The following is a 27,661-nucleotide window of genomic DNA, read 5'->3' as shown; positions in this document are numbered from 1 at the left end:
AACCAAATTTAGAAAACAAAACCTCAGTTTTATCAGCAAAATTGTGAATACAACCTCAAGAAACAGAATTGATTTGGCGTACACTGATTAAAAGACCAAAAATAGTCTTTTTAATGCAAACTAAAGGCCCAGAGTCCAAAAGATGAATCATCATAAGTTCTCTGGTAAATTTTCGAAATATTTTAAAAGATTTCCTATATTTAACTATAAAATATAGATGGATCTATAATATTCTTTATTTTAATATAAAATTATAATAGTATATATTAAATTTTGTTAAAAAGCCACAGTTTTTCATATATTGTAAATAAAATTAAGAATATTAGTGACTATAGGATTCCATAATGTTAAAAACTTAGAAATGAATAACACCGATATTCTTACTGAATTTTTATTATGTTATGTATCACATATTTCACATATTTGAAAAAAAAAAAATTGGTGTCAAACTGTTTAAAGTTAAGATTCAGTTTTCTAAACTGTAACTAGTAGTTCGATACACCCATGAAGTTTATGCTAAAAATTGTACTGTACTGATCCCTGTCTTGGCTATCACGCGAACAATTCATTTATCTATCAATGTACCATGACGCCACCTACCTTCCAACCGATGTGTAGGACTTTCCATCGTGGTGGGCCACACCCTTTGATAAATACCTCCTTCCAAAGAATTACTCTTTTCACATAACTACGAGGCACACCTATGACAAATGTTCTTGGACCCCCCCCCCCGTTCACAAGTGCCTTTTTTAAAGCCAGTTTGAGGTGGTGCCGCTTGTGTTGATAAAATTAGTAACGGAAGAAAATAGCAGTACCACCATGAAGTGTAGTGGGTGACATGTGAGAAGATCATGTATTTTTGAAGTGAAACGTTAAAACTTTGATGAATCATCACATTAAATGTATTACGATGAAATATTGGCCGTCTACGATAAAATTCAATATTCGTCAATGTTGCCGATATCTCAGGATAGCAGAAACCGAATACTTTTGAATAATTGCTTTTTATCACTTTAGGAATTCCTAACCAGAAAGACAAATTGTCAGTTCTTCACAGAAACTTGAGAAAAAAGATGTTATCAGAAAACAAGAATAAAAATGTACTAAGTAAATTTAGAACTATCATGAATAATATTAATTTTTCATGATAAGAAGGTGACGCAGCTTGCAAAATACCGGAAATTTCGAAATTATTTTTTATGTAAAAGAATTTAAACTAATTATTATATAATAATAACGAAATAAAAATATACTTAAAAATAAAGACTTAATTATAAAATTTATTTCTTATATAATTCAAAAAAGTATTATATTTAAATACACCATAAAATTAACTGTATCTCCATATATGTAATTTAATTTAACAGTATATAATGTCGTTGTTTTTCTTTTAGTTGTAATCAGTATTGGGAAAGTGGATAAAAAGTGTTAGAAGTGTGCTTTCATTTCAATATTAGAAAACTTTCTCTTAAGCTAACGCCATAAATAGCCATCTCGATTATCCTTGTAAAGAAATAAAATCTTCCTTCCCTCCTGCATTGCTGTTCCCACCCCTCAACCGAAAACTAATTAGAAACATCCAGCAATTATTCCGTTTTCAGGTTTTATTTCTCTGCAAGAGAGAGGGATTCGATTTATGGTAAGAGAGAGAGCAGCAACAGAATGTAGCAAATGCTTAATTAGAATTCAACATCCTTATTGATTTCTCCGATTTATGTATATTAATAGGCCTGCAGCATTTATTCATTAAAATCACTAGAGCTTTTCTCTTGTATTGCTAGAGATATACGGCGTAAGGAAGAAAGGACAAGAAAGAAAGGGTGGACAGAGTTAGGGAGGGAATGGGGGAGGGTAAGAATCAGAAATTCATGACAGAAATATTTAAATTTTAACTCGGAATCTGATTTGTTCGGAGGTTGCAACAAAAGCTGTTATCGATATTGCATTATTCAAATTTGCTTAGAGTTGTATATTTACCTCCTAATCAAAATTCACGACCGACGTTGCTCAAGAGGAAATAGAATCATCACTACAACGATGAAAAGGAGACCCACACATACATGGTAGAAGTAGCAAGCACACAAATACACGAAATATGAAAGTAAAATTGGGCGTCGCTTGTGTAAAACGTAATGAAATCAAAGACCTCAACTGTAGTGGAAAAGCGATTCAAAGTTCCTTCCCCTATCCAAGACAGCCGTTTGAGAATGAATATTAGCCCATCCATGTTGTGCTTCGCAGCATCACGAAGCGAGATTTTTAAGCGGCCTCTTGTCATTCCAGTTCAATTTTCAATAAAACATAATAGTAATTTAAACTATCTTATTTGACTTAGAATTTTAAGTATTTATAGTCGGACAAAATGTCAGTTATATCGTCATTTCTTTGGTATAAACACACGCTATATACATCGACCGATTATCAATGAATATTTTTTACATTGCCACTTAGTTAAGCAAACGGATAGCATGTCAGCTCTCCAATCAATTGGCTGTGGATCCGCATCCCATCATGGGCATGAACGTTTGTAGATAGGTTTATATAGATGAATGAACTACCACCTTATTTATGGAGACCAGAAATATATATATATATATATATATATATATTAAGTTCAACCCCCTTTTTCGTTGATTTTTGAGTATAAAAGTAGCTGAGATTCAACAGAGAGAAGAGAGGCTGACAACCACCACCATGTTATTCAGATCAACCCCAACTTTGGAATAAACTAAACTAAAACGACATTGAAATTAAAATCTGTAAGTAGTTAAATTAATTTAAATAAACATAAACGAAATGAGGATCCTTATAGTCCTTATAAGGACTGGCTTAAAGGGGCGAAGCAAGAATGCTTTTCATCTTCCCCGTTATCTGTAGAGGACAGTGTGTGGATAAGGTGTTATTGAGCTATTAAAGCTCTGATCATGGCAGGAGGGTAACAGCAATAGCCGAGCCTCAGTTAGAACTTCATTGGCTATAGCATTGCCATTCATTACCCTCCAAGGGGTATTGGATTGAATGAATCAATCACCACATCTCACGGTCGATTGATCTATTCTCCTCCGAAAACCCACGAAATGAGGATCCTTATAAGGACTGGCTTAAAGGGGCGAAGCAAGAATGCTTTTCATCTTCCCCGTTATCTGTAGAGGACAGTGTAGGGATAAAGTGTTATTGAGCAATTAAAGCTCTGATCATGGCAGGAGGGTAACAACAATAGCCGAGCCTCAGTTAGATCTTCATTGGCTACAGCATTGCCATCCATTACCCTCCAAGGGTATTGGATTGAATGAATCAATCACCGCATCTCACGGTCGATTTGATTCATTCATCCACGAAATGAGGATCCTTATAAGGACTGGCTTAAAGGGGCGAAGCAAGAATGCTTTTCATCTTCCCCGTTATCTGTAGAGGACAGTGTAGGGATAAGGTGTTATGAGCAATTAAAGCTCTGATCATGGCAGGAAGGTAACAGCAATAGCCGAGCCTCAGTTAGAACTTCATTGGCTACAGCATTGCCATCCATTACCCTCCAAGAGTATTGGATTGAATGAATCAATCACCGCATCTCACGGTCGATTGCTTCTCCACACCACATCGAAATGAGGATCCTTATAGTCCTTATAAGGACTGGCTTAAAGGGGCGAAGCAAGAATGCTTTTCATCTTCCCCGTTATCTGTAGAGGACAGTGTATGGATAAGGTGTTATTGAGCAATTGAAGCTCTGATCATGGCAGGAGGATAACAGCAATGGCTGAGTCTCAGTTAGAACTTCATTAGCTACAGCATTGCCATCCATTACCCTCCAAGGATATTGGATTCTTCCTTATTCAATATTAATATTGAATAAGGAAGAATCCAATTAAACCCGAAATGAGGATCAGAATGATATCCCATAGATATATCCCATATATATACGTTTAAAAAAGGTGTATTGAATTTTTTGCAGTTTACGTAAACTTTTATAAATTAAAGATTATTTTTTAAAAATTAGAAAACTAATTTAATTTTATTATAATATTTTATTGAGATCTGATAAAATGTACAAGTATTTTTTAAAGAGTCCTTACTAAGTTGATTGTTTGTATTCCACATTTCTATGTAATAAAAAAACCGATTAGACTATTGTTAAAGCATGTCACGTGAATAACTGGCGAACGAAATTTTTTTTTTTTTACTGTGTATTTCTCGCTGCGAAATTTCAAACTTATGCGATGTATTCATTGAGTCACCTGTAACGGAAGGTGCTATTATACCCCCGTATAACTAATGGTTTCCTGCACGTGTGGGCCTTCGTGGTCGACATCCATTTCTTGAATTAATTACCATTTTAGAACAATGATGTAAGGAATGAAAATCAATGAGTGTTCAGAGAAGTTGGATTCTTCTTGCTTTGTCAAAAAATGATCACTGCCGTGAAACATGTCGCCATTTTCTCACTTTAATGATGAATTGCTTTGTCTTATAATAGCAGTGTACGAAGTTCTTAATCATCCCCCTTCTCTGTCTCATAAAGTTATTATTAGTTGCTTTTCTCACTATTGGATCGTTTCTGCGTTAATATTCTACAATTTTCTTTTACTTTCAGTCGGTTTAGTGGTTTTTATTGGGAGCATTCCTTCTCTGGTTAGATGCCAAGGATTTGTTTTGACTACAGCGGATTGTGCACCAATTATCATACATTTAATGTTCTTTAAATGATTATTGTCTGAATATTCATGAAATAATATATTGTCTTCCTAGTCTCGGTAATTCCAAGTATTCAAATTGCTGTACAAAATGAAGACCACATTTTGCGCAGTATGCAACCAATTAATCGTCTGCTGCTGAGAGAGAGAGAGATGTAAGGAATCAGCAACAATAAATGCGTTATTGGTGGTGATTTGCAACTAATGAGATCAATGCATATTGTTTTGACTTTTTGTTATAAAGATTTTCCAACAATTTAGTAAATGATCAACAATGAATTTTTCTGCTAGTGGAGATCTCGGTATGCTACGCATTCTAATAATATTTTTTATTGAAAAATATCGATTTGTTTGAATTATTTATTCAGTTCGTTATATTTTCTGTGATGCCTCATTCTCTCTTTATGCGTACGTATTATTTTGCTATCCATCCTCCTCAAATAAATGCGAACATGTGAAAGGACATTTCTTCAACCAGCTTACGTGCATTATACTTTTGTGAGGAGTCACGCTTTTAGCAAATAACCAGACGGTCGAATTAGAGAAGCGACATTGATCTAATTAGATCAACATATGCTCGGGGCCTTATTTTCCTTATAAAGTTTTACAATGAATACGGATTAATTTCATTTTTCTTATTATTACTTTTTTTATAGTGACGTTAATTCACTCAGATGCATGAAAAAGTCTCGCATTTCATATCGTTTCTGAAGGAAAAAAAATTTCTTTCTACAAGTCTTGTCTATTCTTTGTCAATGTTTTTGATTTTCCCACTTAAAGAGAAATCTCTTGTTTGGAGCCTGCGTAGCTTAGCTGGTATTGACAGTACCCTTCGGTTGGAACGATCTGGGTTGGAAGCCAGTCTAGGACGTGAAGTACCATTTTTTATGGCTTTCCATCTGAAGGCGAGCTAGCTCGTCTTATACGGGGGTGAAAGGGATTTATCTCCGGGAAACTCTGATTTTTCTGCCGTAAAACAGATAAATCGGCAGAAGAACACACGCAATATACAGACATAGAACACTGCTGGAATAAGGATAACCAACCTATTTCGTCTGTTATGGTTTCGAAAATTTGCATGGTATTGTATGGATCTAAACGCAAAACAGGAAGGAACTCTTAAGACGAATGCTTCGTTTTACCGACACGAGACTATTAAAATAAATGCAAGTGGTTTAATATCCTGGTACTAGAGTGGCTCGAATGTTTTGGATAACTGTAGTTTAAAATTTTTAAATGTGCTTAGCGATAAGTAGAGAACATGATTTCAATTCAGATGATTGAATAGATTTTGATCGATGAAATGAAACAAAAAAAATAGAAAAAATTGTGAGGTAAGAAAAGCAAGAAACCACAGTAAGAAAACCACCGCTACTTCTGTAAAGTAGGGGTGGTTTCCTTTCTGTGGCAACTAACGGAAAATCATATTTTTCGGGATTCGCTTCTGATTGCTCATTTACTTGAAATCGTTGTCATGGAAACTTCGTTCATCTTTTGGCAGCATTTTTTTTCTTTCCCATATTCTGATATATGTGATTATTTAAAAAAATATTTTACTCTGTGATACATAAGTAATTGAGGATTTCGCTTTTATAGCAAAACGTAAATAAAATTATCTTAACTAAAGCATTTAGATGATTTATTGAGATAACAGGGACAAACATTTTGACCTTCAAATCTTTCTCTAGCTTAGTTAACGAGTTTTGCATGGGGAAGACCCATGCAAAACTCGTTAACTGTGTGTGAGTGATGCAATTCTTCATAGTGAATAATCAAATGCCGTTCATATAAAATGTTGATAATTTTAGTTATTTGAAAATCATACTGCCAGACAAGCAATAATCGCACCGTGGATATTGGAACACGAATCACTGGGACCAGTTTTACGTTAACGAAATTGAGTAGGTTGCTTTCGTTAGTAGAAGATCCGCTGAAGTGTCCTCTTGTGATGAACAGACATTATTTTGTAGCACTTATCCACAAAAATTGTTTCAAAATAGATACGACGTAAGATATAAATGTTAAAAGTTGTTTGCAATATCAGGTTGCAGATAGTGGAAACGAATCGAAAATTGATACAACACATTGGAATGGTTGAAGATTGAAAATCATCGAAAAGAAATTTAAAAAAAAAAAAAAAAAGATTCTGCACTACAACCCAACTCTTTGAAATGTTTTTGGACATTTGTTCCACTCGAGTATTGCTTAGGTTAGAATTCCGTCTAGGAATAATTATAAAATCTTTTAGGCGAGTTTAGCCAGTGTCGTACAGAAATTAAAAAAAACTTTTCTTCCTCTCCTAGAAAGTCGAGTTTCAATTCCTTCAAACCAGCCAGAGAACATACATAATTAACATGCACGATATTGGCTTCATGAGAAGATGAGTACGATCAAACATGTTTTTTTTTTAAGCGGGGTTTGTAATAGTCAGTTCGAGGTTATTTACCAACGACATTCATGATGGGGGGGGGGGGTCACTTCATCTTTTAGCAATCTAATACGAGAGATTTAAGACTAAAATTCATATTTCAGTACATGAGCATACAATTCTGCTTCAAAATGCGGATACTTCTATAGAAACCATGAATAGAATAAATCTTCAAACCAACAAGCAAGATTCAAATATTTGTTAGTTTTTTAAAAATGACAAAATTTGTGCAAATTTAGGATCGAAATAAGAAGCCCCATTCTGGCAGTAATCGAATCATATAATGACTATACATAAGAAACTCACTCGTAATAGTTAATAAATAATTAAGCTGAGTATAATAATATAACAAGTAACCGTTATTGTATTAAAAACTACAATATTTCTATACAGAAATCCTCAAAACAAATTTTTAAAAATACAGATTTTACCGTAATTAAGAAATTCAATAGAAACAATTTTAGGTACCCAAATTCCCTTTCCGTGGTTGGTTATTCTGTCGTTTATTTGCCATTTTCATCGCACTGTCTCTCCTTTAGTAGCTTACTTCATCTGTGGCCATTTGTTTCTATCAAAGTCCTGCAAATAGACCTGCAAACCGCACTTACTACAGTGCTCAGATAAAAGTCACTCAAGGATGATAAAACTATTTAAGAAGGCTTTATTGTTCTCTTTTCCCCACATCCCGGAGGGGATCCTTCTCACTGTACTCCAAATGGCAGCAATGTTCCAACCGCTGGTGCGGAAAAGCAGTGTAGCAAAATACTAAAACTTGCACCGAATTAAAAAGGAGGCAGTACTGAGAAATGACTGTCTCCATGACAACAAAAGCAGCTTACTTGTTGTCACGTTCTTTTCATTTTGCGTCTCCGCGAGGAGTGCTTACTCTGTTTTGTATTGTTTATCGCTCTCCGAAATGCCATCATAATGTCGGAAAGAAAGAAACAAAACTAAAAGACTTCCAACTAGGTCCAAGTACTTCGTGTCACACTCCACTGCCTTGCCTTTAAAGGACTCTTAGATTAAAGATTATCTCTGTTAATGGTGAGTGATGATTAGTAAACGTCTCCAGTTCTTTACATGTATTTGTGGTAGACTAGTTTGTCATCATCAACGGGACTTATCCTTCTATAGAAATGCGTGGAAACAATCAGAGGTTTGCACCAAAATTAAGCTGGGAGTTGGCTGATCATTACTCAAAGAATAATAGAAATGATGGCGGCCAACGTATTCTCTCTTAGCGGAGAATTATTAAAGAAATTTGTGGGAAGAAGTAAACCGAGATCAATTCACCTTCAAAATGATTCTCTTCTACAGAAATCTGGCTGAATGAAGATTCTCTGCTGTGCATTTAGAATAATAGAGAAATTAACGTTATTGGTATCTTTCCCTCCCACACACAAAAAAAGGATAAACACATAGAAATATAAATAAGAATTTCTACTTATAGAGCACCAGTACGGGCTTGGAAAAATATTAGTAAAGTGTAGGTGTTACACGATTTAATAGTGTTAGTTTCATTGCTAATCCCTGTCTTATTCTTTTTTTTTAACCTATCCCTGAATGAATGTATTAATATTACTGAATTTTATTAAAGTAACAGGTTTTAGTATTTTTTTTATCATTTGTTTTAATAATAAGGTATTTTGAAGGGTATATTAATGGGCTTTTTAGTGTTAAGAATCAAATATATTTAGTAATAAAATCACCGGAAACTGTAATTACGCCAATTATAAATATAGTAATATCTTTATTGTAGTTCTTTTAAAATGGTGTTGCAATAGCTAATCAAGTTAATTAGTTATAACTCGCATTTCTATTAATAAAGTAAATTTACAAAATAAATTATTATTAATACTTATTTTTTTTATATATAAAAAATTTAAAGTTGTTGTTCTTTTATTATCTAAATTTTTTTAACAGCGTCTTCGTCAAACTGGTTTGCATTTACTTTTGAACTTTGACATTTTCTTTAAAACCGCTTTAATTTTTGTCACATTTATAGTACTTGACACTAATTTCATGAAATTTATTGCGTATAATTCATAATACGTCAGTAAATGTCACTCATACTGAATCAGACACGGTAGCATCTTGATAGTGGCATGCACACAATGGGCGATGGATTCGGTTTCCTCACGTGCCACACGTTCTGAAAAGAGCATCTTTTGTTGAGATCGTCTTCATAATGCGAATGCTTTTCAACGGACTTTATAAGAAGAATAATCTTCTCATTCAGATAACGTTGATGTTTCCTGACATATTTTCCGCGATGGTGGCAACAAACAAAGCCCTCCTTTTACGCCAACCAACAAAATGCCCTCACTGAGTGGATGGAAAACCAGAATTGGGAATGATATTGTGATGTGGTTTCATAATGCGTCACCCCACATCTTTAATTGGATTCACGGAGCTAACGAAAAAATTAATATGATTTAGAACGATCCTTTTCTTAGGGGGGGGGGGGGGAGCTTGCGTATTCCTTAGTTAAAGTACGTCCTTCTGAAGAAGGATAACCTCGGGAATGAAAGTGCAGAATAATCCTCTTAACTTCCATAATGATTTTAAAAAAATATGTTCTAATAATAAACACGAGCACACACGCGCGTTTCATATAGTGCGATACAAGATGAGTCTTGTGAAGTTAATCCTAAAATACCATCGAAATATAGTTCGATACCGGAACCAACTTTGCTAGTTAATCCTAGGCAGCATTGAGATATTTATTTTGTGTAAACTCCAATTTACGTTTCATTTGCCGATCATTTGTTTTTCATTTAGTGTAAATATGCTGAAATATATGTAGAAAATAAAAAAATAATTATGTCTCGAGCTGAGACTTGCTTATATGACAAGTCAACAATATTTTTTATTATTTCTGTATTTACAGGAAGAATAAGATATTGTCTAACAATTAATGAGCTTATTTTTTATCTTCATCAGAATTTTGGATCAGCATACGTTTGATGATCAATATTCGTATGTATTTCGAATCTAAAATCCGATCTAATTCGACAGTTGTCCACACATTACCGACATTATTTTAATACACAATCATGAACCAATCGGCTGAGCTGTCTATTTCCGGCCAACTAGACCTCAGTTGTCCGAGAATTGGGGATTTGTTCTCATGGACATCACTGGATCTTATCTTTCTCATTGAACATACATTGAATACTAATTCTTAAAATGGACTGTTTCGGACAAGGAAATTGCCTACATGGTGTGTCCAGATACATCTGGATTCTTTCAGCGAGATAACGTCCCCATGTCACTAGACTTGCATTCTGTGAGCATGACTACAAAAGATATCCAAGCCTTCCCTGGCCGCCTAATTCAAACGATTTCAGTCCCATCGAACATTTGTGGGATCCTGTATAGTGCAGCATCCGCCAGTCGATGCCTTTGCTTTGCTCAGTCGCTGATCTTCGAGATGTGATTCTTTAGTTGGTCCAGAACACTTAAAAGAACAAATGCCGTCGCCTAGTGGGGTCGGTATCAATCCGAATGACAGCAGTTACTCGTATCTCAGCAAGAAGGACCAACAAGCTACTGGGTAGGTGGTCACAATGCTTTGGCTCATGAATGTATATACTGCTTGACTAGGGAATATTCTTTGTTTTTTTTATTAACTGGAAAATGTGGTTTTAATTTTTAATTCAACAATAATTGGGTTTATAATCACTCAATTGTATTATTCCATTATATTTGACGTTGTCAAATATAATGACAACGCTTTGTCAATTAAGTCAAATTTTTGTCACATTTTGTGACACTTTTGACAACCCAACACTTTGTCAATAAGTCGCCGTGTTCACTCTTACTCTAAAAGTCTTCGTACATCTTACACGCGACAACTTAGTTGTTCAAGTGTTTAAAATGCAAACTGAATCAACATCTAACGCATTTATTGTTGCTAATATAAATTTACTAAATTCATAAACAGTATTTTATTTGAAGAAAAATCATCAGCAAGAATTGAATATCAGAACAAACTAAATCAATTACATCGTAAAAAAGGAATCACCCGCCAAACCCCTCGGTCTTTCCCCGACGTTTCAGTCCTCTTTGACTAATCATCAGGGAGGAGGTAGCGAAAACAACGTGAACTGTCATAGTTCATTTCCCATTTAGATATTTTTACAACAATGCCAAGAAGACACTCCATTAGGCCCAAATCCTAACTGACTCTTCGCAAACTATAGATGGATTTAATTTTACTGGAGATCACTTGCAGGACATCCGAATAGCCCAAGAATGCAATCGTTTTATTATCGCTAAGATTTTAAGGAGGTTTACAAAATAGCGAATATTCTACCGTATACGTTCGTGTGTCGCATAATTTGGCGAGGGTTAAAACAACCACCGAATTGCAATCTTTATTCGGGCAGTTTACCTCCAATTTTCCAGCTATTCACGAACGCTGATGATGCAAATTACGTCATAAAATAAACGCTAGCGAACATGTCTGACGAATAACTCGGCATCCTGCAAATAGCAGAATGAAAACACGCAGACACTATAAAAATCTATTCGCGCGTTAATTTCCGTACAGTTCGCCAATATCCCGGAGTGTGCCTGACCGCACAATAAAATGAGGTGTCAGAATCCTTTGCGTGAAATTGCACGCGTTGAAAAGGTGGAGCTGGTGAACGCGGAGAATGCTTTCAAAGTGGAGATGAAATTAGTAAGTTTAATATTTGCTCTGTTGGTGTCCAAAGCCAAAATTCTCTACCGTGCGTGTAGTTGTAGTCGGTAAATGGTCGTTAGATCCGTGGTTAAGTTTAGGGTACATTAGGTGTTTTTTTTTTTTTTTGTCATCTCTTCCTCCTTGGTTCATATTTTTGTAATCTTTAAATTATATTTGTTAAAGCTTCATATAGAATGCAATTTTTTTTTCAGATTTATTATCATAAAAATATTATCAACATTTTGATTCCATTACAATAGTGGCCTTAAGTCCTTATCCTTATAAGGACTGGCTTAAAGGGGCGAAGCCACTCCATCTTCCCCGTTATCTGTAGAGGACAGTGTATGGATAAGGTGTTATTGAGCAATTAAAGCTCTGATCATGGCAGGAGGGTAACAGCAATAGCCGAGCCTCAGTTAGAACTTCATTGGCTACAGCATTGCCATCCATTACCATCCAAGGGTATTGGATTGAATGAATCAATCACCGCATCTCACGGTCGATTGATTCCTCCACTCCAACCATAGTGGCCTTAACACCCTTCCATAAATTAATTATATAAATTATATCAGAAGTTTTTATAAGTGTATAATGTTATACATTTTTATTTAAAGATTTCCAGTTATTTTCAACAGATGCTCAATTATATTAATAATAATATTAAATTTCCAAAATAGTGTTATGAAACATTAATAAAAATTTAAAAAAATCAAATAAAATTTCTTTTCGATACTAATTAGGCTCACTCTACTCAATAATATCCAAATTCAAATTAATTAACCTACCTCCCAATTCACTAAATGATGAAAGAATTAAAATTCCGAAATGGCTTGCCAAATCATATTTTAATTCAATGATAATGCATTTGGTTCCCGGAACACGTTATTTTATCAGAAAGGATCCTTTTTAAAAATCGAATTTTTTTAGATGCCAATAAAATTAAAACCGAATGGCAAGACTCAAACTCAGCTGCTGATTCTATCTAATTAGTTGCATGTAGTGATTTGTACCTCATATATTTATATTTCACTAAGTTCGATACGTTACTACACATTCATCTTATTTACGGATTAGACTATTTATATATATAATTAATTATATGACACGTCACAAGCATTTGCTGTTGAGGATTCTATTTGCTTTCTTACGCCTATTCTAACATAAGCTTTGCTTATTTTTATTGGGTTTTATACGAAAATAATAGTGCATAATAGTAAAAGTTAGGATAAACGTATATTATATTTGACACGACATGGTTCTTCATATATTGAGAAGATTTTCAATTCAGATCTGCTTTCCTTAATTCAATAAACGAGTATCCTTTACAAAGCAACGCATTGAAATAGAGTATCCCGTGTGCTCAAATGCATGGCAATAATGAAAGTTATTTCATTGTTGCAATGAACAGGCGAAAAGTATCAATTTTGTATGCAATCGGTGAAAATTTATTATATTGTTACATGCTTTAGGCAAAATGAGGCAAATTTCATTGTTACTCGCATATGCAAAAAAAAAAGTTTCATTGTTACATGCAGTACACGAAAATTTTTTCATTGTTGTATGAGAACAGGTAATGATTATTTAATTGTTACACAGCAATAAATGAAAATTACTTCATTGTTACAATAGAGTAAATGGAAGTAGATTTCTTCCACCAGGACAGCAATTATATTCGATACGCAAGTTCGTAGACACAAATAAAGTTGCAAACCAAACAACCGAAAGAAAACAAATGTTTTTGGAGGTCATAAAGGAAGATAGACGGTCAGAATATTGTATAGCGGCGATGGGGGCAAGCAAATACGGAGAACGGGAGGAAAAGAAACAGAAGAGATTGGTTAAAAGAGAAATTATTGCGATGCATTTCGTGAAGTATATTTGTGCGATAACTTTCGTTGTATGTAACTGTCGATGCTGGCGACGAATTAGTCTACGCAGAAACGGAATAACGTCTTAAATAAGAAACTTGCTCATTTGCATACGTTGGTCATAAAGAAAAATCCTGTAACAAGGAAAGCGATAGAGTGCGTTTTTTTTTTTTTATCTAATTCGCCCATTTTAATGCCTTCTTCCAGCGTAGACAATAAATATTTGCATATAAATCAACATACCGAGTTTGAAATCATCCCCCTCCCGTATACAGCATGTATAATCCCGCTTTTAATGGTTATACCACGCAATAATGCTGCATCTTGCTTCTCTTCGATCAACTTCCCATATCGGTTCCGAGTTGTGGCTAACATCAGTAATTTATTTGAAGGCAAAATCCCATTTTTGCATCCACTGCCTGATATTAACATCAGCATAATCTTCTGGCATCTTCTTCGTTTCACAATCGAAGCACGTCTTCAACACGTCCATAACAGTGAGATTCTCCTCTCTCGTTTCTTGCACTCTGAAACGTCGGAACGATCCGCCAAAATAGCTCGGCACTGTGCGTGACCAACTGCAGAATCGGAGTGAAGGGGAGTGGGGGGGAGTTAGGAGGGGAGGGTGTTGGAGAGGGGGAAGGCACCACGTTCAGTCGCGAAGAGCCGGTCACCGCATACAAAACACAATCGGCCGCAGTCTCCAGGGAAGACCGCTGAGTCAACAGTTAAGCCTCTGGGGGGAATCGGAAGCAGGTGGTTGCTGTAATGTCTCCAGGAAAACGTGCTGAATGAAGAGCGTCAGGAGGGAAACTGGACGCACGCAGAGGCTCATCTCTCTCTCTCTCTCTCTCTATAGCCCGCCCTTCGGGAATCGCCCAAGTAATAGATGGAGAATGCTCACTTTTGGCACATTCAGAGCGGTTTAGGAAATCAACGCATTTAGTTGTGTTTGTGACTCAATGGGATTGTGTCCACCTATCGGGCAGCCGGCGTAGGTGAGATAGAGGCCGATAGCAATGGATGACTGGAGATGGTAGTTAACTAGCGCGTGCTTTATGCGTTTGCCCTGAGAAAAGGAGTTAGATCATCCTAAAGGAAAGGCAAACACAGGCAGCCAGATCTCTCTCTTTCTCTCTCTCTTTCTTTCGTTGATGGCTTTATATTGACACTCCGGTGTGTGCTTTCGATAGATCGGCTTTGTTTCCTTAGCTGACTTGTTTACGCCTCTGAATACATGGGCGGCATAATAACCAAGTATAGCAGAGAATTCTCGCGTGTTTTTGTTTTCTTCGTGAGGAATTTTTCCACGTATACTGATGCAAATAGAGATAGCTCCAAATAAACACTCAAATGTGTGACTGTTTTTGAAAATATAACGAAGTTGACTCGAGTCAACTTGAAACATTAAGAAACCGATATTTCTAACAATACATCACTTTATAATTTTTGTATTTTACTATTAAACTGATAGTAATGGTTGTTTTAATATTTTAATCAAATCAATCAAAATTATATCCCGGTGGCTACCTTTTACATTTCCTTTGAAAGAAAAGAAAAACAGAAAATGGAGCAGTTTTAAGGAATTTACGTGTATTTGAAGCATATAATAAAAATCAGACATGTTGGAAACAAATACTTCGAAATTGAATATTATATTTACTTTTAATTCGGTTTTTTGCCTGTTGATAGAATGGAACCTGCACCACTTCTACACGAAGCCAATGAAACTATCCAACTGAGAAGCGTAACAGAAGGCGCCATGACAGATGGCGCCATTTGCAACCAAGTATGATGACTTCATATTCATTGTTACGTCATGCTGCAGATATTGATACAATAATGAGCACCTTGTCGTCATCAAACAATAGCTAACTGTTGCCAGGCGTTTCTCATATATGCAGTTTCTATTGTTAAAAAAAGAGGGGAAAAAGTAGCAGACCAAAATGGACTTTGTGAAGTTACAGTAACCGAAGCAATTTACCTTTACAGGAATTTACCGGGCATTAAATAAATACGTGTCAGTGTTTGAGTGAAGTGGTAGCCACTGGGATTTAAAACCAATGCATATAGAATCAACAGATACCACGTGACCCCGCTCTCCGATGCACTCTAGGCTCAGCTGCCGAAACAGGTTCCGCTATTAACCCTTTCCTCACTTTACATATTCATTAAGTGTTTGGAAGTGGAGCACGAAAACTGGGCGACAACGTTTAACCGCTTTTCTGCAAGCCCAATTACGTACACACTTCATGGCGTTTACCGTGTCATTGGCTTAATTATGTCAGTCATTAATTACTGGTCCACTTTACATGCAGCAGTCGAGAAGGCATATAGAGGTCAGCACCAGAATAGGGCGCATGCCTATTCGGACTGCACACACGTGCCCTTTAATATATACGCTGCCTTGCTGATCACGCTACGACTCATTAAATAAAAGAGGCTTCTTCCAGTGGGTGATTCGCGTTTCTTTGGACCAAGAAAGGACAACCCAGCAGAGCGAATAAAGAAAAATAGTCTCGTGTAGTCGTAAAAACTAGTAAGAATCCTCATATCGACTGCGCGTTGATTAACAATCGAGTGTAAATATTTTCTTGAAAAACAATAATGCTTTTAAATTATATTTTTAAATAAATATAAATCAATAATAAAACTAATTTTATATTACTTAAGATTAATTATACAGATAATTATTCGTAAACCCTTTAGTTATCTTCGTACACTTTTTTATATTTCTTCAAGGGATGAACTGCCCACTCAGTCTCTCTCCAAAAGTTAGGTAGGGCTAAAAACGACCTCCCCTACTCCCTGTATATATGGGAATAAAAAAGGCGTTCGCTGATTTTTTTTAAATAAAATTACACGAAAGAATTATTTTCACTTGGGCGAATTACTTGAATAAGTTTCGAGTTATTAGGGAAGGTGTTTGTGTTGTACTAGATCTTAGAAATAGAAAAAGGAATGTTTTCTTTTTACTGAAGTATTTATATAACCATTCTTCGTTTACACTTTATATAGATTGTATAGCTCAGTGGATGTGGCGTTTGCATACCACAGCGCTTGGCTGCACGAAGGAAGACTTGGTTTCGAGTCTAGTCGTCGACTTGAGGAAATTTTTCTAAGCCTTTTTTCGACCGGTTCCCGAGTTAGTCGATCTCTGGCACGGGCAAGCGGGTTTTTCGTCCAGTAAACTCAAACAAATCAACCGTAGAACCCACATTATTTCAGACATCAAATACGAGTGTTAGGGACCACGAGTTGACGGCACCTCTAGAGCCGTCTCTCTTCACTGCATCCCGCTTAATTAGGGATAGCCTTGGGCCAGCTATCTCTGATTGGTACCAGTGGAGATTGAACTGCCCACTCAGTCTCCAAAAGTTAGATAGGACTAAATGGCATCGCCTACTCCCTGTATATATGGGAATAAAAAAGGCGTTCGCTGATTTTTTTTAATAATATGAAAAGTATCCGAAAGTAATGATATTGTTATTATTAGGACAATGAAACAATAGCATTACTTTTAGATACGTCTTGATATTTATTATAGTATTTAATTCATTTTTAAAGATGGGTCAAGAACTTCTAAAAATATTTCACCAGTTATCTGAATTGCAAAGACGTTCTTCAACCAAGCTATGGACCCAACTCAATCTATAATTCATCTTATGTTTAATATTTATTATGAAGCCCCTTATTCCTAAGTCATTCACGATCAAATGCTGACTATAGCGATGCCAAATGCGATTATTTATTTCAAAATGTCTGCAGTTCCAAAATGGATTTTGAAAGTGAGAAAAGATGCCCCAAAAATGATTTGTCGAAACTTCTTATCTTTAGACATTTAAATCCGCATTTCTCTCCTCCTTCCAGTCCAAATGGTTTTTCTGCAAGTTACACAAATATCCCCTAGGGTTTCCCTCCCACATCTCAAACACAGCGACCATGGAACTGACTATTGTATAGACAATGCAAGAATTGACGTTTCAGCTTCTGTTGTCTACCATACTTTATCCCGAAAGCCTTGTTTCGTGGATAGTTTCGGCTCACTATCAGTGGAGGATGGAGATTGGCTGCCATCCAGTCTTCAAAAAGTCAGTTACGACTCGTCTTACTACTATTCAGTAATAAAATGCGTTTTATAGCAATCATTTCTTATATACTGTATATATATGTGTGTGTGTGTGTGTGTGTGTGTGTGAACTCCTATCTGAAGGCATTTGCAAATATCCACGCGCTCGGTGGGATTCTCAGTCTGATGGCGGGAAAATAGTTACTCTATCCCGCTGCCAATCAGGTCGTCTATTTCTACTACAGATATGTAAAGTACTAGTTGCTTTTCCAAATGGCTTAAATCATGTGTGGAAAAAAACCCAGCCACTTCTTCATTCCTTCTGCTTTTACTGTGTGGAATGGTTTCATTCACTTGTGTTTCCAATTAGAATTCAGAAAATATTCAAATAATCCAATATTCATAAGGTTGTCGTTTACTACTTTCAACCCATCCTCATCGCTAGTGACCACATCTAATAACCATCTGTGTAATTAACACTGCTCTAAAAACTGCATCGAGTGCGCTGTATTGTTGTTACTAAATACGTGTCAGTTTTTCGTACTCCATAAATCTATTATAGATTTGATGGTTTATCAATAAAATAGTTAACATTGAGATTTCATGTAGGTATTACATGAGCTAACTACTCAGAACATGCGCAGTTTATTACTTACCAACTGAAAAATGACATCCGGTTTACTGAGCATTGTTAGAAATATCTGCAATGCCAAAAGAACTAACATTCTTCCTGCTCCTATCCACCAACAACCTCCTAGTTTTGAACGATTCATTTTTCCTGTATTTAGTTATCCACTTACGTGATTTTCTCTTCCTGATGAATTTATTTCGCGCAATTTTCTCTCGATCCTTCCACGCATACTTAGCGAACTCTCATCCCAAATAAAGAAGTTGACTGCTTGAAATACCTTCACTCGAAACTATTTGTTTTGGACTTGGCCAATTACATCTTTGTAAGAATTAGCAGAGATGCAAAAATCTGCCTGACGCAGTTGAGTTGTGGAATAGGTTTTTGAAATGATTAATTATGGAAACAGTACTATCACCTTCAATTATGTCTTGGATGCTGCTGGCTTGGGTGATTAATGCGTCGCTTCTCTTTACTTTGGGAATAAAGTTTATTTCCATCTGTGTGGCGCCTTTTATCTCCCAGTAGTTCCGCAGCTAGGGGTTCGTAATACAAAATACATAATGCTTTTCGGATTTTTAGAATTTGCCTACCCCCCTCTGTGATACAGTTTATTCTCTTGGAGTGCAGTCGCGAAATATTGACCGCTCCCAATCCAAAGCATTATTTAATTTATATACGGTCCCCAGAATGCTAAGCATTATCTTGATTGTACAAGAACAATTTATTTAATCTACAATTTCATTATCCATCACCTATTGACGATTCTAAAAAATGAAAAAAAAAATCTAAAAGGTACAACTCACTTCACATTGTATTCATTGTTGCGTTTGTAGCATTGTTGTAATTTATACAATCCCGGCCTACTACTGGATATGAAAAATAACTGATTGTTAAATCTTAACAGTGAAAATGATAGACAAATCTTTATCCTATCTAGAAATTGTAATATTTTCCCCCATCTCTTTGATGTCTCTTTTGCTGAGAAAAAACGATGCCATCAACTGTTGATTCACACACACACACACACTGTGAGAGGCCCACTTTTGCTGTCAGGTGAATGTCATTGCTATGGCAACACGGTGGCAAATGAAATTTACCTTCAATCTTGTGGTGATCGCTGGCATATTGTTTCAACCTCACGGCAAATGACAGCATGGGCTTCTGTCAACCTAGTAAGGAAGGTTTTTATGTTCTAATATTTATATATTTTTTCTTTCCTATATATTCCGTTTAGTTTCTATCTTGTAAAGAGATCTATTTGACTTGTTTCATTATACAATGTTTGTTTATTTTTTTTTTCCATAGATTCGACTGTCTCAATCAGGGGCGACTCGGGCATACGTACAAAACTGCAGCACCCCCAAATTTTCTCGATATATAAATATATCTATTAATTTATTTATATTTGCTTATAATATTAAATTTATCATCAACAATCCTATACAATTCTCTTATTTTGTATAAAAAATAATTAAAATCCATCTTATAGCACTTAGGAGGGCGAAGGACGCTAGCAGAACTGTGTTTACCGCAGTGTCATATTGCTACGCGTACAAGCATATGCACGTCATAGTGAGATGCGAGCTATTGGCGTAATGCGGAACTGTCCGTTGTGCAGTTCCACAGTTGTTTATATGCAGTTTGCTCCAGTAGTAGAGTGCTTATCACGTTTTTAAATATTTGGACATTACAATTAAAGACATAACATTTATTATAATTTTTATTTTAGAACATTATTGGGGTTATGATAATGGATTTTATTTTTAAGTAATTTTGAATTATACCAAACTGTATAATTATATCGATAATAAATAATATTTTTTCATGTTTAATTTTTTTTTTTAATTCTTACCATAATTTTGATATTTTATCCAAAGACACGTATACACTGTACTTACAGTGTGTATGTATATTTCGAAAGTTGCAGCACCCCCCACCATTTCAAGCCAAGCCGCCACTGGTCTCAATATCATCCAATCGCATTCATTATCCACCGCAACTATTGATGATTTCAAAAATGAAAAGCATTCTGAAAGGTACAACTCACGTCACGTTATATTCATTGTTGCAGTTTATACAATCCCGGCCTAATACCTGATATGAAAAATAACTGATTGTTAAATCTTAACAATGAAAAATTTGGTTTTCATTTGGAATAGATAGCTTACTTTCAGTTATGTTGGAAAAGTTGATATACAAACGTGGTATCATATATGGGGTCATATATGGAATAAAAAGGTCTTATAAACACTGTAAAATGACCTTGTATGGATGTGTGATGATTTCATGTTAATCCTTCGGGAATAGGGGAATATTCTTTTATTGAAATTGAAAAGAGGGCAAGATAGAAGTGACCGTTAGATCGTATTTTCTGTTTGGATAAGTTCTCTTTTTCTTGTGACTACAATATAACAAGTTAATTTTTTCTAATAGTTGGAATAACATGAAGTTGGTGTTTGTTGTTGTATTGTGATCTACAATCACGTTTCTAGGACTTGTACATGATGCTTTTTCTAGAGGGGGGTGGGGGGGATCATTTTGTTGTGAGAATACGTTGAAGAAGCCAACATATTCGCTTCTACCACAAGGAAAGTAAAAATAATAAAATAATGACGTAAGTTATGGACGGTCCTCTATTTATTAAGATGCATGCGAACATTCTAGGTTTCCATTTTTGGCTTCACAATCATCAATAGTTTTTCTTAGCGTTAATATCGAGGTGACTTCCAAGCTAGTCTCGCTGGCTTAGATCCAACCCAAGCTGAGGAAGGGACGGTCATATCGATCACATACGAACCAATACTACGACTGTCCGGCAGATAATATTAATAACAGACTTTCTACAGGTTCTTAATCAGAGTCGAGTTATTTCTTAACTGGAATCAATAAGATTTACTGTTAAAATAAATTAGATCAGCAATATTTTTAAGAGAAAAAAATAAAGATTTGTGCTGATCAAAGAATGATTACAATAGCGAAACTGGCAAATATGGTACCCCACTTTTCGTAATGAAAACTGACTGTGTGTATGTGCACGCACGTATTATAATAAACGTCACAATAATAACAAATACAATTTTATTTTTACTGACATTTCTCTATCGAAATAAGGCTGAATACGCGCAGAATTTCCAACTCGGCATCGAACGCCCCCTCTTCCTAAGGGAGGAAAGGGAGGAGGGGATGTTCAAATCTCGTTACACTTCAAGAACTTTGTACAAACCAAGAACTTTTCGTTGCAATTAATTTAAATCATTTCCTTCGCTTTTACGCCGTTCTAAGCCCGCCGAAAACAAACCCTAAATATTGAGATGATCCATTTCCTATAGAAACCAAAGCGGAAAGAAATAAGAGACACATCATTGTTTCGTCCAAAGGTCTCTGTCGGATGGCGTCTTTATTTTCGCCACGCCAACAGGAGGGAACATCAACATTTGTTAACTGCTTGTCGTTCAGCAATTAATCTTTGTGACGTCAGCTCTGTTGGTCCGCAGATGGACATGAGTTCACTGTAGCCAGACGCATGAATGACCTTTAAGTGACCAGTATGCTATCCGTCTTCTATTCTGAAAAAAAAAAAAAAAAACAGAACCGACCTCCGTCCAGCCATCAGAATAGGAGTCGGTCAAGCGTAAAGCGCGATTACTGTCTCCCGGCTGTCATTCTTTTCGCCCGTAGAATGTATGGCTTCCAATCAACTACCACAAATATTTGTCGACATCGATGCTGTTGGATTGTTTGGTGACGTCGCTATAATTTCTAACGTCTTTCTTTGTTGTTGTTTTAGTTCTTTTTTTCTCGTCGCTAGTCTTAATCTTTGGCAAACAAGATGGATACTGTCAGCGCTGTAATGTAGTTTAGCAGCTGGCAATAAAGTGTCTGTAGTCAGTTTTAATTGTTTGGTCATTTGGACTCTGCTTCGAGAATATCTATTGTTTAAGTAGACGAATTGTTGTTGGAGATTTCCTGTGTGTTAATGAAAGGATTTTAACTGCTTTGCGCATTTAATATGTTGTTAATAGCTGAACAATGTGCAACAAATACAAAGCTAAATAATCAGTCTTTTTTTTTTCAATCTAAGTTGCTTTCTGTTTGTCTGTTGGATTCAAATATAGTGTTAGCAAATTACTGAACTTTATTATATATTTGCACAAGGAGCTAAAATCAATTCTTCAAAAAATATTTAAAATATCATCGGAAGTTATTTGAATGAATCTGTCATATTTCTAAGCAATTTTATATTAAAATATCTTGCAAAAAGTTCTGTAAGCAAAACAAATATTTAGTTGGTTATTCTTCAACACTGTGGGTTCAAATCTCACCGTAAGCATGGAAGTGATTGCCTTAAGGCAGATGAATTTCATCTACCGGGTTACTACCGTCCTGCTTATTGGAGGCCTGAAGTGGCTTGAAAAACGTTGTTTGATCTCAAGCTCAAGATTCGCGGACTATGTAAAAAAAATAAAAATGCAAAATAATAATAATAATAGCATACAGATATCAGTCAACGGATCTAGAATAGGAGAGTCATTAACTTCTCGTTGCTATCCTGTTTTTTTTTTTCTTTTCTTTTTCTGTCGTTAATCGCCAAGTTGGTTTAAGCCTTTTCTCTTACCGGATGAATGTCAAAGCTCTACCCTTGGAATTTTCCCCTTTGTCCATTCTCAGTACGTGGCCAATCGACTTCCATCTCTCTTCTTATTTCCTTGATAATACTTTTTCCTTTTTTAAAAAAAATGATTAATTTATGGCAGACTGATTACTAGACGTTGGTGTAAAAATAAATTATTTTAAGAAAATTTCAAAAATGTAAACACTTTTATATTTACTTTCTAATTGTTTTATAAAATAGTAAATAAAATTATATTATAAATTAAGCTCCGCTATAATATTTTAGTAATTTTAAAATAAAACTTAATATAATAAGCTTTACTAAAACACCTTTTTTTAATATGAATTTGTTTATAATATGTTTGGATAACAAAAAAAATAGTGTTGCTTGTTAAAATGGCTGCAGGAAGATTTTTTTTAGTTTCAAATTGTTCTGATTTGTGATTTGCTAGTAGGTCGATAAAATTGTTTTTCAAATCTAATTTTATGGTCCTACGAGATTTACTTTTAAATAATCAAAAAACACCATTATTCTCTCAGCATTGCCATCCTTTCTTTGTCCCTCTGTATTCACTACCAAAAAATCTTCAGAATGGATGATGCCGTAGAAGTAAAAATTACTTGCGAACCCTATTTCATAGACACTTCAACCTATCCGTTGCCTCCATCTGTAAACATAATATTTGCATGTTTTTTCTCCTCCCATTTGTAGGAGTTCGCGTCCAAGTAATTTGCGGCATAACAAGCAGATGTATTTTCCCTGGGGTTGAACCAATGCGCGCTATTCTTGAAGGCCACAAAATCATATATGACTCATCACCATAACGTGCTACATGCCAAATAGATTGTTCGATGCCTTTGAAGTAGGAGATATTTTCACACAAACACACATCACAGGAGTCCTTAGCACCATTCACGAATGATAAATTATAGCAAAGATGTGGATACTTTGATTACTATCGAAGCATTATTCCCTAAAAATCTTGGCTGCAAGTCCATGTGTGGTCCTGAGAAAGCGCGTTGTGTGTTCCGCCTCAATAAGTCTAACTGTTATTACAGGGTTGATTTATTTCTGTTCGTATTATGTTTGCTTTTTATTCTCCCCACTCCAACCCCTTCTTTTTGTAGACCAACCAAGGCCACTGGCTATATTTGTGACGTCCACAAGCCCTCATAATGTTGGTCAGAAACGACTCTTTTACGCTAAAAGTTGTTTATCGAAACTTCGTCAATATTATTCAACATCCAGTTTGTTTTTTGCCGACAGACGAGCACTTCTTTGCTCCGATCTCGTTTGACGCTATAAAGTAAGAAATGCGTAGGTTAGCACAAGCGATTTCCATAAGTAATTTAAGACTTTGCACAAAACTATATAAACCCATTAAAAAGCATGAAAGGGGTTGATTTTATAACACCATCTGGGAAAATTTTACTTTTATGACACACACACGACTTGGGACACACTCAGCTTCATATTTCCGTGACATCCAGGATTTTCTCTCTTTTTTTGCTGAAAATTGTCACCTTTACCTAAATGAGAATAATAAAATCGCTAATAAAAATGAATTAAATGCATTTTTATGGACAGACGTATTTGAATGTATCTTTTCGATTGAGTTAAACTGGTCTGAGGGAAGAAAAATAGGCGAAAGAATAAATATAAGTCTTAAAAATTACTGGTCCGACTTTGCAAAGTTAGCATTCTCCAGTCTTATTCCACACACACACACACACAGACACACACACACACGCACAAAAAAAATGCTATTTTAGGTCGCACAAAAAAGAAGTAACGAAATATCTCTGCTTTTTTAATTCGACCTGAAAAGAACAAAACAGGGTTCGAATCCCGTCTGTGACGTAAAAGCAGAATAAGTGCGTTTTTCAGCTAAAAATAAGTTCGTAATCATCGGTCTAAGATGGAGGCGGCACACGTCATTCTCCCCTCCCAGGGAACACGCATGTCATTAATAAACTAGTAGTACGCCTGGAAACTTAATCAAAAGCTAAATAAAATTCAGTAATCATTCCTAGTGATTGAGTGCATGTTAAAATGCACGCTTTGCCATTTCTATCTAAAAACTATCCCGAGTTTGGGATAGTTTTTAGCCCACATTTCGAGCGAGCGCGCACACAATTTTCTATCCTGATCTACAGTTGATGGATGATTGATTATTGATTGTGTTCCATCTGACTAACAGCTTTCAATTAAACATGTTTTGGAAAAGATATCCATTAGGAAATAATCGGTTATTCTTTTACACAAAATATTATAGTGCTCATTCTGTCTTATTTTTGCCATTCGCCCTGAGATTTTTATCATCCTTATGGTAGAATGTATCAGGTTTGTAACGGGTATACGGTACCCGTTGCAAATCTGGTAGGTATTGGTAAATTTAAAAAAATTATAAAATTTGCCATTTAGTATCATTACTAATATTTTGTTGATATGAACTGAGTGGCTCTTTTAGTGTGTGTTGAGAGAGAGAGAATCTTTTATTACAAGCCGATCACCTACACACATTTTTGCCACTTCGTGTCCATTTTTAGATGTTAAAACTTTCCTCTAGAGATCAAAATTGAACTTTTTTAGAGAAAGGGATCGATTCTGATCATAGATTTCTTAGCATATTTATCGTAGGATAATTCAGGCATGCGCTGAAGTAAAACAGGTCTGGACTACACAGATTAGAGCTATTTCTTTTCCTCTTGACGTTCACTTGTGTATTTTTCATGGCGATTCCATTAATAGGGAATCCACTTGCATCACCTCACAGAATGCATCGCGATGTTGTTGTTCTAGCACTTGAATACAATTATTGCAACGGCTTCATTGGAGTCTTAGAAGCTGTCTTAATAGTGATGAATATATCTGACCTAGGAAATATGGATGGTCGCTGCAGAAGAGTGTAGTAGTTGTGTGTGTATAGGCACCTTACAATTACAATAAATTGATCACAAGACTGGAAAATTGGACAGAAGAGGCAAGATGTTCAGAGATGTGATTTGCGTTATCTGTATGAATAAATGGTCTAAATTTATGGAGAGTTTGTTTGCGTGTCTGGTGAACAGAGTTTGAAACGTACAGTATCGATCATTGAGGGGTCAGAGGTTTTAACGCACGATAGGCGGATGAACGCGGTCCTCCTGGGTTCATCATTCTATCCTTCAGGTCAACATCGATTTTGCAATGACCTGCCCTACTCAGGAACTGCTTTTCTGTCGTAATATATTCGGCAGGACACGTTCAGTGTGAATTTAGGTGTTTTGACTCTTGGAAAAACGAGTTCTCAACTTGGCCACATCTTGCCATCGTTGTCTTCTAACTTTCCATTGGTGCAGTTATTTTGTTTTGATGGTCACGTGCAAGAATATTTCAATCAGGGCTCCGTCGAAATCAATGGAAGCTTAGCTTTAAGTTCATTTTGAGAAATACTTGTCCGCATATATTCAAACGTCAGTAGTTTCACTCGGGCTCGAACAACTTCACTGAAAATTTTGTATTTGGGATGTTGTCTGAAAAATGTCCCATTATGTCAGTTTTAGTTTCAACGGAATAATTTCTATAGTTCAGTTTGACAAAATAAATCGTAACTCGTAAAAACCTATTGTCTGGGATCATTTCATGTTAATGTGGTTAAAATTTAAATTATTTTTTCATTTTTAAAACAATTAAAAGATGAATTACAATCTTCACATTCCAGATAAAATATTTGAATTAGATCTAAAACAGAATTCTAAAATTCATATAACTTGTTATCGTGTGCCACTGCTTTATCACTCATTCGACAGAGAGCCTTCTTATAATAACGTTCTGTCTTGGGGCTGTTCGGCATTGTACCATTTTCAGGCACGATCCTAATGGAAGACAATATTTCACCTTTATTTGTAGCCCACAGAAAGATTACTTTTTGCGTAACTCCTTTATATATTTTAACAAAATATATAAAGGAGTTACCCATTTTACACATTCCTCAGGGATAATTAAAATTCGCGTAAAACAGTAAAAGAGAATTCAAGTTACGTGTTTAGCACCTACGATGTTTCTTTATACCTGATATGACAGACGCTTTCTCAATAAACGAGGTTTAGCACATGACCCGCAAATCAGCAAGAAATTTTTTTCGACAGTTCAGAGTGATTTTATTGGCAAATGGATGTGGTTCATTTGGTATGGATTGGTATGGAGTTCAGTAAGCGAAAATAAATATTGCACTTTAAAAGGAATATAATTTCCAAGGAAATCACAGAAGTTGAAGAACGAATATATATTACCAAATATTTTCTAACTTGGCGATGTTCTACGGCCCTAATACGTTGCTAGTACATACAATAAGAGGGTCAACCATAATTTTTATTTGTACAAATCGTTCAATCATTTGTAGAAAATAACATCGAATTAATAGAATTAAATTTATTGTGAATTGATAAAAAATAGCAATCTGAATGACAACCTTATAAAATCATTTCTTAGGGAACCCCCCCTTTTTTTTTTTGGCTAGATGGGCGAAGCCAGAATGCTTTTCCTCTTCCCCGTTATCTGTAGAGGACAGTGTAGAGATAAGGTGTTATTGAGCAATTAAAGCTCTGATCATGGCAGCAGGGTAACAGCAATAGCCGAGCCTCAGTTTAAACTTCATTGCTACAGCATTGCCATCCATTACCCTCACTGAGTA

This window comes from Typopeltis vanoorti, chromosome 18 (genome assembly GCF_054136105.1).
Source record: "Typopeltis vanoorti isolate ZY-2024b chromosome 18, IOZ_Tvanoo_1.0, whole genome shotgun sequence".
NCBI lineage: Eukaryota > Metazoa > Arthropoda > Arachnida > Uropygi > Thelyphonidae > Typopeltis > Typopeltis vanoorti.
The sequence above is the reverse complement of the archived record's forward strand: the minus strand, read 5'-3'. Positions refer to the sequence as shown.